The sequence below is a fragment of the Oryza sativa genome, chromosome 5 (genome assembly GCF_034140825.1).
Source record: "Oryza sativa Japonica Group chromosome 5, ASM3414082v1".
NCBI classification, from domain to species: Eukaryota; Viridiplantae; Streptophyta; class Magnoliopsida; order Poales; family Poaceae; genus Oryza; species Oryza sativa.
The window spans coordinates 8,962,062-8,974,338 of NC_089039.1; the positions used below are offsets into that span (position 1 = coordinate 8,962,062).

A 12,277-nucleotide genomic window follows, 5' to 3' on the forward strand; every position below is an offset into this window, starting at 1 on the left:
GTGATTTTCTTTTAACCCCTGCCTTCTATTGAATGGACATGAGTTAACATCACAACAAAATATAGAATTTGTTGTTGAATCCCCCAGAATATGGAATATCTTCAAACAAATATACTAGTATCACTTATGGGATGGCCTGGACCATCCTACGTTCGCGCCCCGTCTGGTGCATGGGTTTTCTCGCTGTTATTCTTCTCTATCAATGAGTAGGTGCTAAGTTTCTCTTAGCATCCCACGTTCTATTTTCAAAAGAATGTCACTTATTTGTGATTGGACTGTACGTGTTGCACTGAAAACTGTTTCAGATGGATATTGGTCGTGTGCAAAATGTGATGTTTATCCCTTCTCCTACTTAATTGAATAGCAGAGCTCCTAATTTTATCGCTCAGAAATGTGATGTTTAGAGCAATCCAATGGTAGTGTTTAAGGGTGATGTCCTGGGGTGGGGTGGAGACAGTATTCCTGAATTTCGTACAAACAGCCAGATTATAACTGTTTCTAAAAAGTTAAGTTTGGAAGTTGAACTGATATATCTGATGATTCAACTAAAGCTTGGTGAGCAGAGGTTCGTCCTCATCATAGTAGAAATACATAATTCATAATTTGCGCCCTAGTAGTACATGGTGGCTGGCAATGAGTCCCAAACATTTAGGGACTGTTGGAAGAAGAGAAAATTGAAATGCAAAGTATCCGACAAGCAAGCACATGAGTAAACAAAAACACAACAGCAAGCGTTGTTATGTCCGATGGGTTATGCTCGGCTGGCAGATGCCACGTTAAATTACTAGAAATTAACCAAACGGTTGGTTAATTTCTAGTACTAAGGGTGTGGGTATGGTATGGAACTATGGATAGCTAACACTATATCAGTCGAGTTCATCCAGCATGGACTGAATGGAATCGATATCTTTACGCATTTCATTAATATAGTAGCAAGTTAGGCCTAAAGCAAAAACGGACCATCCAGCGGTGAAGCATGCGAAGCGGTCGGCGAAAACCTTAAGACGCGCGTGTGTGTGTGTCTCTCTCTCTCTTTCTCTCTCTCTCTCTCTATATATATATATATATATATATATATATATATATAATATATATATATATATAATCTACAAACAAATATGTGTTGGCAACTTTTGTGACGAGTTGACAAGCACGATCGTAGCACCTTATGCCTTGCGGTGATCCTAGAGTCGTCAACCACCTCGATCTAGCAAAAAGCTAAACCTAGATGGGTTTTGATAACTAAACCGACTAGCGGAGCCGTTTTCTAGATAGCTACCCGTCTCGTGGGCAGAACGGAAGGTTTTCAGGACAAACCTACAAAGAGATGTCGCACTCTCGCAGCGGCGGCGGACGGTTTACGGCGCAAACCGACAAAGATGGACAAACTAAGAGAAAACTAAAAGCAATATGAAAAAACGATTCGATTGATTGATTGTAGCTTGGTTTTTTACAATGAACCGGCCATGTCCCTTATATAGGGGTTGGTCTTGCCCTCTACAGGCCCTCCTCCACGTCCAACTCGGGGTAGAAATCAAAGGAAACCCGAAACATGCCTTCCCGAGCAAGGAAACCTCGAAACCCGACGAAACAGAGTCGGACTCAGACCTGCCGGTCAGACCGGCCACACAACGCCAATCTGACCGGCCCTCAACCGGCGGTCTGACCGCCCAACACAAGGCGGTCAGACCGGCCCACTCGGAGGAAACCGGTAGACTTCCAAATTTTGGCAATATTTCCTATTTTAATCCTAGGTGCCAAATTTGGGTGTAAACACCCTGCCTTTTTGATGAACAACGTGAATCTAAAAACATAGAACATGTTTTTGGTCTTAGGACGATAACTCAATTACCGGCCGTAGTACCTCCTAAGCGTCTTGCCAAACGCTCGGGAAGTATTTCTTCAAGTATTTCCCGTTGATTGCTCGCTAAAAACGCTCCCCTCGAAGTGTCTCCAAAAAATATGCGTTCCCTCGAACAATACCGCATACTCGATAAGGACCTTCCCAACTAGGAGACCACTTACCGAACTCCCTGGATCGAGTACCCAAAGGCAAAATTGTCTTCCAAACCAAGTCTCCAACTTGAAACAACTTTGCTTTCACCCTTTTGTTATACGCCTTGGCCACCCTCTTCTTCTCTTTCTCTATCTCTTCCAAAGCCTTCAAGCGCTTGTCGATGACCTCATCAAGGTTGTCTCCCATCAACATCTTTTAATCTTCACTTGACAAATCATCTTGCTTGATATAACGAAGAGAACCAAGATTTACCTCAACCGGTAAAACGACTTCTTGACCATAAACCAACTCAAAAGGAGTGACTTTAGTAGCACCATGTTTAGATATCCTATGAGCCCACAATGCTTCAGAAAGCACCTCATGCCACCTCTTTGGGTGTTCCTCAATCTTCTTTTTCACTAGCTTCAACAATGTTTTATTACTCGACTCGGCTTGTCCATTAGCCTGAGCGTAGTAAGGAGAAGAACTCAACAATTTAATACCATAAGATTCGGCAAAACTCTTTACTTCCTTAGACGTAAAAGAAGCACCTTGATCCGTAGTTAATGTTTGCGGAATATCGAATCTATGGATAATATGCTTCAAAATAAAGTCAATTACCTCCGTATGAGTCATGTTCTTGAGAGGCACGGCTTCGGCCCACTTGGTGAAGTAATTCGTAGCAACTAGCACGAACCTATGCCCCTTTGATGACGAAGAATAAATTTGACCAATAAAATCCAAAGCCCAACCTCGGAACGGCCATGGTTTGATTATAGGGTTTAACACGGCGGCGGGCGCCAATTGAACATTGCCGAACCGTTGACAAGCTTCACATCTCCTATAGTATTTGAAGCAATTCTCAATCATCCTTGGCCAATAGAACCCCGCTCTCCTAAGCAACCAATTCATCTTGTGGGCTGATTGATGAGTTCCACAAATTCCTTCATGTACCTCTGCCATAGCCACTTTAGACTGATCTTCATCTAGGCACTTCAACAAGACACCATCTATATTTCGGCGATATACATCTTCATCAAGCAATGGATATTTGAACGCTTGCCACCGAATTTTCCGATCAACCTTAAGTGTGGGATCTTTCAAATATCGAATCAAATGAATCCTCCAATCCTCCTCTGTTTCCTGGGCACAAATGTTCGAATTCACAGTTAATTTGGCCTCTAAATTGATTATGGCATGCCCCCCAGCGCTCTGCCCAAAACCGGTCAGACCGGCCATACAAGGCCGGCCAGACCGTTCGGGGTCACCGGTCAGACCGGCGGCATGTGGCCGGTCAGACCGCCCCTGGTCACCGGTCAGACCGGCCGTGCAATGCCGGTCAGACCGGCCCTGGTCTCCAATTTTGCCAATTTCGCACAAAGATTTAAAATTAAGCACCGGCTCTTCTGTCACGTCCCAAAACGACCCTAAAATATATCCTTTAAATTATGCCTAGAATAATTAAAATCCTAGTGAAAGCCTCCAAAAATTAAAATGTGCCATGTTAAAAGTCAAATAAGGCTTGGAGGATTTTTGTATATTTCCTAAAAGACTAAAATGTGTAAATAAATTTTAGTGGAATTTTCAGAGCACAAATAATAATTATCAAGAAATAAACAAAGTTGAAAAGGTTTTATAAAAAGAAAAACCCTAAAACCCTCCTTCCCTCTCTCTGGGCCAAATCCGGCCCAACTCCCTCCCCCTCTCTCTCCTCTCCCCGGGCCACTCGGCCTCCCCCTCTCTCCCCGCATGCGCGCCGCTGACGGGCGGGCCCGCCCACCACCCTCGCTGACGGGTGGGGCCCACCCGTCATCCCCTTCCTCCCGCCGCTCCGCCTGCACCTAGCACCACCGCCGCCGCGAATCCCGCCGCTCCTTACCGTTCCCGCGTGCAATTAAGTGGGGGGAAATATTCCCCGTGATTCCCTCTCCCATTCCCCCTATTTTCCCCTCTCTCTCCCACGTTCAAATGGCAAGATTTGCTCCCGCAAATCTCGCCGGCGCCATTGATGCCGACCGGGAACCCCGCGCCGGTTTCCTTCCCCGCCGGCCGCCCTCTCTCACTCCCAACCCTATATAAACCCTCCCCGCGCCTCCCTCGTCCGTTTCCGCCACTCGCCGCCCTATCTCCCCGCCGGAATCGAGCTCGCACTGTCATCCTCTCTCTTCGCCGTCGCCGTCGACCTCCGGCCGGGCCTATCCGCTCGCCGGGACCGTCCCCCGCCTCGGCGTCGTCTCCTCCGGCTTCGCCACACCGCCGCCGATCCCGTCTACCGCCTCGCCGAGCTCGCCGACCGCCGGAACGCCGCTGTCCCCGTCAACCCGAGCCGCGCCACCGCCTCCCTCCACTCCGGCCACCTCCTCCGTCGCCGCCGTCGCCCCGCGGTGAGCCGTGGACCGCCGCCTCCTTTCCCCTTCCCTTCTCTTCTCTCGGCCGCCGCTCCGCCGCGCCTATGGCCGCCGCCAGCGACCACAGGGCGCGGGCGCCGCCTCCCGCCAGCCGCGCCGACGTGGCCGCCTCCGGGAGCGCCGTGTGGCCGCCGCGTGGGGCCCGGCCGTCAGCCGCCCGTGCCCTCGGGTGCGGCTGACGAGTGGGGCCCACGGCGCCGGCTGGTGAGCCGCGGGTGCACCCGGTCCACCGTGGACCGAGGGGCTGCCGCGTGGGGCCCACCACTCCCGTGGACCCGGTCCGCGCGCCCCCTCCCCTCGGCTGACGCAATAAACCCTATTTTTTAATTAAAATTTAAATGAAGAAATTCGCAAATATTCACTTAAAAGAGCATATAAACTTCAGGCTATAACTTGGCCGTTTGAACTCAGAATTGGACCGTTCAAGTCTCTAATTTTTCCTTAAGAAGTCAAGAACCCTTTTTGTGCTTTGTTTCTGCTTGTTATATGGATTTTATTAGAGTAAAAGCCTTTTTCTTTCCATTGGTCGTGTAGACGCTGCAGCTTCGGAAGATCCGCTCTACGTAGAGGTTAAAACAGACTTTTGGGAAAGCGAGAAAGGCAAGTCACATCATTCTTGAACATATCGAATCCCAGTTTATAAAATTATTTTGGTTTAAATTACTGCATTATCGCTTTATTTAAATTCCCGCGTTATCACTGTCTTATTTAGCCATGCCTATTTACCTTTGTTATGACCTTATTATTATTGCTATTATTATTATTACCTTGTTCACCCTAGGATAAACAAAACCCCAACTAGTTGGTACCCTATTCATGGTTCCACTAGTATGAATTTAGCTAGCTGCTTCGCTAACTTATTAGGCAACATTAGGTGGTTTTATAACCTTAGACTTTGGGAATGCTCATATCATTTGGACATTATGGAATGGTTGGATTATGTGGAATTGGACACACACTTCCCCCCCCCCTATTCAAAACCCTCAAACTGGTTTTAGGCTGGGCTCGAGGTGCATGGTTTTGATAGTATCACCTTGGCCACTATAAGGACCGGTCTTCGGGCCTCTGTTGCAAAGCACTGCCGTACTTCCACATGTCTAGTGGGTAAGACTTAGTTTGTGGCTCAGTCTGGTCATGGGCAAAAGTACACGGATGGAGACGGACGAAGTCGGAGCTCGATGGACATCTCTAGGACAAATGAAGGCTACACGAGCCGTGGCCCGGTAGTCGAGATGTCATGGCACAGGGCCCATGTCCTGTTGCTTGGGGCTCAATCCTGCCTACCTGTCTCGGGGGTTCCGGCCGTAGGCAGGGTTGGGTCGGTACTCTTGTCTATGGCTAGGATGGGTTGGGAACTATGTCACGTCTTCCGCCCGTATGCCATGGTGGTATGTGGCACGTGGTTACACGTAAGGAAGACGTGTCTTGTGGGTAAAGTTGTACACCTCTGATCAGAGTACAATCTATTCGAATAGCCGCGCCCTCGGTTATGGGCAAGCCTAGCAATGTACCCAAGTTAGTGTTTTAATTCTTAAAACATGCCTAACAACTAAAATGTGGAATGGTTGGCCTGGGTTGGCTTGGGACGAGATGGGACCTGGGTCTGGTTGCCAGTTCGGTCTAAATCATCGTAGGCCTTGGGTTAAGGCAGGTTCGTGTGGGTTCACGGCCTTGAATAATAACATTGTGTAGCTCTAGGATCGTCTTTACAACATAGCCTAGAGCAACTAAAAGTCTTTTAAATGCTGTTTACTGCAAACCCTAACCCCTTTATTATAACTCCCTTGTACTCCTTTGCATTTATTCTGCATTCATGGGTGTGTCTTGTTGAGTATGGTGGTTGTACTCAATCTTGCTCAATTTTTCCCCAACTCAGAAGAAGAGTTCCTGGAGGATGAAGGCTTTGGTGTCTAGCTCGTGCTTGCCGTCAAGTGCCTGTGGTCATCGCCCTAGTCTTTCGCAGTTTTCCGTTTATCTTCGTGTATGCTGGGCCTTCGTCGCCCATGTAATAAATTAACTATTTACGCTTCCGCTTGTTAAACTCTGAATTGTATCAACTTTTGGTGTACCTTGCCTCCTGGGACAAGGAATAATATACGAACGTATGGAATGCTCGTTGGGTTAATTCCGGTCGTGACATCTTCCAATACCAGAAATAATCCCTTCTTCACATTATAGCCAGATGCTTGTTGTGCCAAATCATTTGCTCTAGAATTATCATGCCTAGCAATATGTCTAATAGCAAAATTATCAAAATTGGCAATAATATCCAAGCATGAATCGAGGTACCTATTTAGTGATCCGTCCAAGCATTTATAAATTCCGGCGACTTGTTGCACCACCAATTCCGAATCACCAAAAGCTTCCACGTGCTTAGCTCCAACCATCTCCATGACTTGTAAGCCGAATAACAAAGCATTGTATTCGGCTTGATTATTTGTACAATAATATTCCAAGCGAACCGATGCTTCATAACACATTCCATTAGGCGAAAACGAAACTACCCCTATGCCTTGACCTTCTTTGCAAGAGGAACCATCAAAATAAATATTCCAAGGTATAACTTCAACAATACAAACTTCTCCCTCATAAGCAATATCCACATGATGGTCTACTATAAAATTACATACAATTTAGCCTCTCATAGATTTAAATTTTTCATAAGCCAAATCATATTCTATCAAAGCATATGCCCATTTGCCAATTCTCCCACTTAGAATTGGCCTTTGCAACATGTGTTTAATAACATCGGCTTGACAAGCAACTATGCATGTACTAGATAACAAATAATGCCTCAATTTGGTACAAGCATAGACAAAGTCTCTCTATAAAGACATACCTTGTTTCGGCATCCAAAAGACGGCGGCTCAAATATGTAAAAATATACTCCTTGCCATCTTCCTCTTGCGTCAAAACGGCACCAATGACTTTGTCTTCGGAGGCAATATATAACCGAAAAGGCTTTCTGGCTTTAGGCACCCGCACAACAGGTGGAGTAGACAAATACCTTTTCAACCCTTCAAACGCCTCTTGCTGTTTTGCTCCCCAAGTAAAATCGGCTTCCTTTCTCAAGCGAAGTATAGGAACAAAAGCATCGATTTTACCCGCTAGATTAGAAATAAATCTTCTCAAATAATTCACCTTTCCTAGCAACTTTTGAACTTCCTTTTTGCATGTCGGTGATTTGAAATCACGAATTTTTTCTATCTTCTTAGGATCAATCTCAACTCCTCTCTCATGCACCATGAATCCTAAGAACTTCCCCGCCGACACACCAAAAGCACATTTAAGTGGGTTCATCTTCAAACCATACCGGCGCATCCTCTCAAAGGCTAACCTCAAATAGGCTATATGTCCCTCCATACCATCCGATTTGACAACAATATCATCAATATAGATATCTAAGATAATCCCTAGCAAATCATGGAAGATCAAATTCATTGCCCTTTGATATGTTGCACCGGCGTTGTCACGCCCGGAAATTTACTAGTAATTTCCAAACTAATTTATACATAAAATCCTCGTCCAGGAATCAGCCGAGGTACACAAACTGACAATTTAATATACAAATCCATCATAATAATAACGTTACATACTTACAAAAGAAAAGAAAAACAGCAGCGGAATTAACGGTCTAGCGATGGCTTCAGCTCCACTCCCACAGGCAGCTCAACTGGGGTATAAGCCAAACGTCTACTCCTGGATCCTTTCTCTTCAACTGAGGTTGATTGATTATTGCAAGGTGAGCATATGACATACTCAATAAGCCACACAGCAAATATGCAAGTGCACAAGGATACCAAAGGATGGCATAATATAGGCTCATTTGCAAAAGCAGCATTTACAAAGATTTAAAAGTAAAACAGTAGAGTAATTAATCAGAAATTTTAATCAACACTGAACAGCACACCCATGCTGCTCAGGCCCAACCATCCTGAACAACCATACCCGGCTGTACAGATCTAACTCCAAACCAGGAGCTAAACAAATTATTACCAGTTATTGCATCAATAATTATTTGTGAGAGGTGTGAGACTAATCACGAAAAACATTGCTCAACTCGCTCATAACCGCTGGCACGGCTATTCGAATAGTTTTACTCTGGCCAGAGGTGTACCACTGTACCCACAAGACACAGCCTCAACATCATGTCTACCATGCGTTGCGATACTAGAAAGTACCCGAATAGAGGCTGTGACAATACCCCCTGCACAACACAACTCACCACAGTGCACCATTCCTGGATCATAATCACCCTCTCTATAAATATAACCAGAGGCATGGACTCCCCAGCGATCCCCACGGACTTCTCACCGCTTCTCCGTCTGGCACCCCGTAATGAACAATGCTATACAAAAGGTAAAGCCGTTGCCCACGTTGGCTTGTGGTTGGTACGGTTAATGTTTCACAACAGTAGCTCGCGAACCGGTCTTTAATTGTCATGAGCACGACCTTCAAAACCATGTGCTCACAACCCACCATTAATCATATTTTAATTACTAATTAATTATCATAACACGATTAACCATCGTGAGCTATCATTAAATATAACCATAAATAATAATGTAGTATATATGATTCATCCCATTAGTGAGCTAATGTTTCTAAGCATGGCTAAGCAATTATATATATAACATTTAGCTGAACCAAACCAATACATAAGGTTCAAGGTTCAAGCTAGTCAATTTATTACCCAAGGTATCAAGGAATAGGGCATTCAATGCAAATTGGCCATAACAAAGGAATAGGTTCACACCACCCGGTGACATTCGAAAATTAATAAACAGTTGAAATAAATAGAGAATTTAAATATAGGATCAACATGCTCAAAGGATTGTGTTTAGGATCTGTGTGACTTGCCTTGAGCTTCCCCAAACGCTTCCGAACCTTCCTCAACGAAAACGCTCTCCTCCGAAATGTCGGAAACTAAAGCAAAAGAACAAAATCAACAAAACAGTACAAAAACAAGCATAAATAGTACATGTGGATATTTTTAACTGAAGATCTCGATTTTAGATGAATTAGCAACTTGAACCACTCAAATCCGAGTTACGATGATTTAGTTATGAATTTATGAAGTTTAATCGATTTTCATCTAATAAAGAAAACCTAGAAAAAGGGATTTATGACGTCATCGCTGACGTCATCATCGCCGGCCATGGCACAGTTGACACGACCACCGGCAAAAGAGGGCTCGGTTGGGCTATCCGAGGACACCTACGCGTAGAGGACGACGACGCGAACTCACCGGTGCAAAGAACAACGACGGACAACGACGAACGACGGCCGGCGACGAGGTTCAATGGCGGCACGGTTCGGCTTGACGGCGGCGATGGTGCTCCGGTGGTCTTCGGCGGCTGCGAAGGGGCGGACGGGGTTCCTCTCCTCCGTGCGCACCCGACGGCGGCGACGGACGGCAGCGGCGACGATGCTAGCGGCGGCGGCTCTACGGGCGACGAGAGAGCTCGGGAGATGGGGCAAACGAAAGAGGACGACTAGGGGATGCTATTTATAGGCTTGGATTGAAGAGATCAGACTCCAACCGAGAGGAATCGAAGCCGGAAAAACCGAGGGTTAGTTAGAGAGATAAACTCGAAAACGAATTCGATTCCGCGTTGATTTCTTCGGGATAAAGTCCGATTTTTGGGGGAAAAGATAGAGGAGGATAAGAGGAATATTTCCCCTCAACTAATTTTGCAAACGGAGCACGGGATGCGGCTGATTTGGTGGAGGAATCGGCGTCGGCTAGAGCACAGGACGGCAGCTCGGGCTTCTGTCCAAGCTTGAAGATGAACAGTAAACGGGGAAGCAAATTACACTTTCGTCTTGGGCTGGCTGAAAAACAAAGGAAAGAAAGAAAGACATGGGGAGCTCGGCTGGGCCGACTTGGGCTGCACAGCACGCACGCGAGGGAGAGAGATGTTGGGCTGAAATCAGCCCAACGGCTTAGGAGAAGATTTAACAACTTTTTCCAATTAAAATAATCACTGAAATGATCTTTGAGTTGTTAAAAATACTTCCAATGCTCAAATAGTTTTAAGAAAAATCCTGAAAATACTTGAACACTCAAAGTATTTAACAAAATTATAATTAGAACATTTAATGATTACTTTAATATGTGGATAATTACTGAAATGTTCTTTGTATGATTAAAATTAAGAGTTGAGCTCCGAAAAATCTGAGAAAATTCCAGAGAATATAATTAACCATGGATAATTTAATAAAAATTAAATCCATCCATGCTTTATATTTAGGAAATTTTATTTCCCACATTTAACTTCACTTGTAAATTAATGAACATTTAATATAAATTCTAATAATAATTTATTAAATAATTTATAAATCCTAAAACGAAAATCAGGATGTGACAGGCGTTCTTCAACCCAAAAGTCATAACAACCCACTCAAACAAACCAACAAATCCTGGGCACCTAAAAGCCGTTTTGTACATATCCTCCTCCGCCATAAAAATTTGATTGTAACCGGCATTACCATCTAAAAAGCTAATCACCTTATGACCCGAGGCATCATTGATCATCATGTCGGCTATAGGCATAGGATATTCATCTTTGGGAGTAGCTTTATTTAAATCTCTAAAGTCTATGCAAACTCTAATCTTACCACTCCCCTTCTTTTCCACCGGGACAATGCTAGAAACCCACTCCGCATAACGGTATGGCCTAATGAACCCCGCCTTCAACAACCGATCAATCTCCTCTTTGACTCGGTCATAGAGTAAAGGATTAAAACGACGAGGTGGTTGCTTATAAGGCCTAAAACCCGGTTTAATTGGAAGCAGACGCTCAACAAGCTCACGGCTAAGACCCGGCATCTCATGTTACTCCAATGCAAAGCAATCAACATACTCTTTAAGTAACTCGATTATCTTAACCTTATAATCGGCTCTCATATTTTTGTTTACAAAAGTCGGCCTTGGTTTAGTTCCATCACCTATGTCTACTTCCTCTAATGGATCGGCCGATGTAAACCCCTGTCCAAGCTTCTCCACTTCATCAAAATCTTTAATAGTTTCACCAATATCGTTCTTTGTAGACCGATATTCTTGTACCCTCTTTTGTAACAACTCTAGATTAGCTTCTCTACTCATTGTACAAATTGACATGGCCTAGCCGTGCTAAACTAGCCGGCTTTACAGAGATAGGTACAAATTTGCCATCGGAAATACTAATGAAATCATACCTAGAAAGATCCATCCCCGATAAGCATTGAATATTCCCATGACGCCACTCAAAAGTAGCATCGGCCATTGCAACCTCGGCCGATGTATCCGCTTGAACAATCTCAACATCATCGCCGTCCCATTAAATTAAACATTGATGCAAGGTAGAAGGCACACAACAATTGGCATGGATCCAACAACGACCCAAAATAACATTGTAATTACCTTGCACATCGACGATGAAGAAAGCGGTTGGTAGCATCTTGTTTCCCATGGTAAGCTCCACCGAAAAGATACCCTTCGCCTCCGTTGGTTCACCATTGAAGCCATTGAGAATCATGTTGGTCTTCTTCAACTCATCATCTCCCCGCCCCAACTTTTTAAACAACGAGTACGGCATCAAATTCACGGCGGTACCTCCATCCACTAGGATCCTAGAGACCGGCTTCCCATTAATATGACCTTTGAGATAGAGAGGTTTCATATGACGGTTTGACTCATCGGGCTTCTCAAAAACCGCATCTTTAGGACCTAGTGAAAATTGAGCAACCTCGGCTTCATCCATAGCACAAAACTCCATAGGCAACATACATACCATGTTGATATCCATGTCTTCTTTTGGAGATGACTCATCTTTAACAACTGATTGTTCTTCCTTCTCCTCTACAACAACCGGTTCTTCCTTCTCTATGG

At 44.8% G+C, this 12,277-nt stretch overlaps 1 long non-coding RNA gene across 1 annotated transcript; it reads right to left on the bottom strand.

The window, feature by feature from the left end:
* Nucleotides 1-7,825: 7,825 nt before the first annotated feature.
* On the bottom strand, nt 7,826-10,214 carry LOC136356432 (uncharacterized). The gene is made up of 3 exons (XR_010741237.1): nt 9,653-10,214; nt 9,265-9,330; nt 7,826-8,122 (listed from the first exon to the last, which is right to left on the bottom strand). It is a non-coding gene; the product is annotated as an uncharacterized lncRNA (long non-coding RNA).
* Between the last annotated feature and the right edge of the window lie 2,063 nt (nt 10,215-12,277).